Raw genomic sequence first — 5,533 nt, 5'->3', positions numbered from 1 at the left:
TAATTTGAGCAAATATGTTACAAATAGTAGTTCAGTTATAAAATGACAAGACAAAGATGTGAAGGCAGGGAGAGAATAAAGCGATAAACTTTGGAGAGATAATGCTTGCAGAGACATTATACAGGAATGGTTAGGGAGAGTTACATAAATAAAGACCACGTAAGGCAAACAAAATGCAGTCTTTAAAAAAAAATTGCAGGAATAATTGTAGAGATTGGAACAAAGAAAGCACAGAGATGCAGGTTTGACCATGCAAGGTAAACAAAATGCAAAATCCACATAGATAATATGTTTAGTGCAAATGCATTATAAACTGCAAATAAGTTATGAATACCAGTCAATATAAATGAAACGACCCAAATAACAAACAATGCCTCAAATACTCGGTCTCCACCATATATCCAGTGAAAAGACACAGATAAACATGGATATATATTTTACATAGAGATTAATATAAAAAAAAAAAAATTAAACAAGATCTTACAAACACAAACTTCCAAATAAAATAGAGAAGCAGCTTAATAATGAATCAGTTTTGGCGGCAAGTCTTCCAAAACAAATAAATTAAAGAATGCGGGAAAATAAAGAGGTTAGAACAGAGTTTTGGTGGCAAACCTTCCAAAACAAATAAATTAAAGAATGCGGGAAAATAAAGAGGTTAGAACAGAGTTTTGGCGGCAAGCCTTCCAAAACTAAAAAATAAACTTTAAGCTAGAATCTAAATGGATTAATTTTGCATGCAAACTTGTTAACAAGTTTGATAAAAAAAAAATTAAACTTAAATTGAAACCTGCTCAGCAAAACATTAAAGAACGAGCCTCTTCTCTTCTCTTACAAAAAGTGCCTCCAATAAAGGTGAGCTCCACAAAATGGTAACCTTCATCAATCTCAAGTTGAAACAAGTATTAGAACCTGCTCTCATACCATGAAAAGAAATACAAGAGCAAGGAAAAGGAAAACAAAATCCAAGTAAATTTATTGATGAAATAAATGTTACCAAGAGAAATGCAGAAACTTTTGAAAGGGGAAAAGCAAAGAAAAACCTCTTGTGTTATTATGAATGAGGCAATGCCTAAAGTGTGTGTGTAAGTGTGTGTGTGTGTGTGTGTGTGTGTGTGTGTGTGTGTGTGTGTGTGTGAGAGAGAGAGAGAGAGAGAGAGAGAGAGAGAGAGAGAGAAGCTCTTTACAATAATTTCATTAAGAAGAAATGAGAGAGGAGACATCTCTTAAATAGAGATGAGGAGGGGAGTAAACAAATCTATGAATGCCACCATTCATAAAATGTGTGTGCAAAGTGTCAACATCCTCTTAAGGAGGAAATCTAATATTCCTTAATAAAAGAAATGACTTGTCCTCACACATGTACAAGAGGACAAATTACATGTAGGGATTCCAAAGGAATATGCCAAATTAAATACAAATAAACCTAAGCCAATTAAAGATTAAATATTCTGACAATTAGTTAAAAGAATTGATTGAAATGTTAACTGATTTGATTGATTCAAAGACGGAATTGATTGATTAGTCAGATAAAGGTGATTGAAGACTGATTGAGAGTCAATGGCAATTAGGAATTTCCACATATGATGTAGAAAATTGAGATGAAATGTCATTTCGAGGAAATTTGGGTTTTCGAAAACTTGAAATGAAATTTGAATTAGAGATAAATGAATTGAACTTGAATTTGAAGGGAAATTTGATTTATTCGAAATTAAGGTCAAATGACATTTAAATTTATTTAGTGAGAAGACATCATTAGATAATCAAATAATTTAAATAAATTATTTAATTATGGAAATATATAAATTTAATTTAATTAATGTAAATAATCAAGATTAATTAAATAAAAGTTATTTACCAAAAAAAAAATTAAATAAAAGTTATTTTATTAATTTAAAAGGGAAATAGTCAAATGATTAAATGGTTAAGATGGAAATTGAATGTTATGCAGATGCGGGACAACTTTGCATAGCTGGTGAGAATGCTTGCATTTTTAATTTGTCACAATACCTAAGCCGACAATTGATATTGAATGTGGAACTCCTTAATAAATATTTTCCCCTCTACTAAAGTTGATGATTATCTAACACCCTATGAAATTGGATGCTTAAATGTAGGTTATTTGAATTATTGGGCAAAGAGCTCCAAATATGAGACATCAATTCACATACCATGTATATAATAGATGTTGTTGATGGTATGATGCTCGACAATATCTTTCTAAAAATGCCCTAGGGTGGATGGCAGGAGAAGGTAGAGGCCAACCAAACAAAGTTGTCGTCAATTTTGTCTTTTGATGAACCCAACCGTGAGTAAATTGGTCTTTTGGGGAAGTTTTGAAGGATGGTTCTCTTTGTCTCGAGGGTGACATCTTATTGTGTGGTATATATTTTTAATGTGTGGTATGGTATAATATCATGAAAACTTGATCAAGGAGATTAATGTAAGGATATGTAGCAAAGGGTTATCACTTGCATTGATTCTTGTGATTGCTTCACAACCTCTCCTTGCTTGAGGGAAGAATGAAAGAAAGACAAACTCAAAGGCCTCCAAAGTAAGGAAAGCTAAGCTACATTTACCTTCATCAAGCAAATTAGCTACCTTGTTTATGTATATGAAGTAATGGCTTAAGCCATTGATGCAATAGGTGATCTCGCCCAACCCAAACCAACAGGGTCGAGGATTGGCAAGGAGGGGATTGACGAGAACAAGCACTTGAAATCCTCCCCCTTCCTTCTAAACCAACCTTGATCCTCCTATAGATATATAAGCTTAGAGGAAGAAAGATTGAATGAGTATATAGTCAAACAACTATATAGATACAACCCACCATAACCCCAACTGCCCACCTGGATATAGAATGAGGTTTTGACCCATCCCATTTTTTCAATCAAGAGTTCCATATTCAAGGCCAAACCATTATTCGCATAGCTATTGAGAATGCATACATTTTTAATTTGCCACAATACCTAGGTCGACAATTGATATTGAATGTGGAAATCCTTAAGAAATATTTCCCCCTCTAGTAAAGTTGATTATCTAACACCCTACAAAATTGGATGCTTGAATGTAGGTTATTTGAATCATTGGGCATAGAGCTCCAAATGGGCTCAAAGTGGGTGGGGTACATGATGCGTCATGATGCGTATATAATAGATGATGCGTGATGGTATGATGCTCAACACCCTATTTTTCTACCCCTGTCCTAGGTGGGAGAAGGTAGAGTCCAACCAAACAAAGGTGTCATCAATTTTGTCTTGTGATGAACCCAACAATGAGTAAATTGTTATTTTTATTTTGGGGAAGTTTTGAAGGATGTTTCTCTTTGTCTCATGGGTGGCATATTTTTGTGTGGTATATATTTCTATTGTTTGGTATGGTATAATATGATGAAAACTTGATGAAGGAGATTAACGCAAGGATATGTAGCAAAGGGTGTTATCACTAGCATTGATGCTTGTGATTGCTTCACAAACTCTCCTCGTTTGTGGAAGAATGAAAGAGAGACATGCTCAAAGACCCCCAAAGTAAGCAAAGCTAAGCTACATTTACCCTCACCAAGCTAACTAGCTACCTTACTTATGTATATTAAAGTAATGGATTAAGCCATTGATGCAACATGCAACAGGCAATTCAACTTAACCCAAACAAACAAGCTCGAGGATTGGCAAGGGGGGGATCAGAGATGAGGACTGGAGCAAGCACTTAAAACCCTCTCCCTTCTTTCTAAACCAATCCTAATCCTCCCATAGATATATAAGCTTAGAGGAAGAAAAGTTGAACGAGTATATAGTCAAACCACTATATAGATACAACCCACCATGGCCCCAACCCCCACCTGGATATAGATTAAGATTTTGACCAACCCCATTTTTGCAACCAAGAGTTCCATATTTAAGGCCAAAGCAAAAGCCCCCTTCCCCTATATATGTGAGTGAATGGAAGATTATTTTCTCATGACCCTAACCCTATCTACAAGATCTTAAAACATTAGCTAGTTGAATCCTTCAACTACAATGCCTTGATATTTTGTGACCAATTACATAACCCGATCATTGCACAATAAAATTGATTGTGGATGTTCTCCAACCCCTTGCTCTATCATTTATTACAAATTCAATTTCCTTAATGATGGCTTGAGTAGCTTCCAAAATCTAGAATTTTGCTTGGACCTCTAACTAGCAATTTGGGATGACATTGTTGCCCACACTACCACTTGCACTCACCATGACACCAATCAACTCTTTTGAGTAGTCAAGATCAAATAGTATGTATATCAAGGTCAGTGACATACTCTTCAACAAATTCACATGTGGTTTCCTTAGGGTATATTATTGCAATGGGGGCTATTAATCCTCAAGGGAAATAAATAAAAGTGTGCAAACTTCATTAATGCACTCAATGTCACTCAACACAAACGACATAATGCTCATGCATCAACACAACATTGTCCTCACACCTATGTATATTTGTTGTGCACAACTCTATAGCGATACTAACATGCATATTGTGGCCCTACACATGACTACACATGTTACTAACCCATCAAGCCATGTGTGACACATGTAATATCAATATTCACATGTTATCCATTCATATACATACACCATGTATTAATACTACATAAAAATTAATCATACAATTAGCAACATAAGCATCCAACAAATAGTTTCATCCACACCACATATCATAACAATCTAACAAGTACAATACGAATTTACCATCTACAATTATCTTGTCCACATAAGAAATGATTCATACACACTCCATTTCTACATGAAACCTAGCTAATGGCCTATTTGAATAATACCTACTTTGTAAAATAGAAGAGACAAACATAGATCCTCATGTAACCTTTGTATATATTACTCCTATTCTTTCCGAACAAAAATGACTAAAAAAAAAACATCTGACATATTTTAGTATGCATATATGTATTTTTCATACATTCTATGATTGCTAGCTAATCTACGTGATCATCCAACAATTCACCTTGAGAAGTGATTCATCCATGTCATTATACTACACTTTTGACTTTCTTTATTCTTCTATATTTTGGAATGGACATTTAGAGATGGGTGCTTTTCGTTATTTGGTCCCATTGACCCCAAGCATTTTTGTACAAAGAAAGCTTACAATTTTAATGGTGATTTTGTGCTTTATAGCTCAGTATCAATCATTCCTGGTCACTAGGCAGCAAGTAGAACATCAAACTCTAGCCTAGTGAAGTTGTTCAGTCTAAATTCCTTTTCCCTTGTGCTCAAATTACCGAACAAATTGAACTCATAATGAAAAGCAGTGATGTAACCGTCCTCTTTATATGTTCTTTGGAATTATTGTGCTGAGTAATTTTGTGGTTTTAGTTTTAGAGTTATTTTAATTTATTTTATATTATAAGATTTAGATTTTTTTAAACATTTTTTTATCAAAAGCTTTCAAGATATTGATAGTATAGATTTAAGATATAAATTTCTTTTAATACTTGAAACTATTTTAAAATACATTTTCACATAAACAAATTTGAGCCTTCATT

Source organism: Cryptomeria japonica, chromosome 6, assembly GCF_030272615.1.
Source record: "Cryptomeria japonica chromosome 6, Sugi_1.0, whole genome shotgun sequence".
NCBI classification, from domain to species: domain Eukaryota; kingdom Viridiplantae; phylum Streptophyta; class Pinopsida; order Cupressales; family Cupressaceae; genus Cryptomeria; species Cryptomeria japonica.
The sequence above is the reverse complement of the archived record's forward strand: the minus strand, read 5'-3'. Positions refer to the sequence as shown.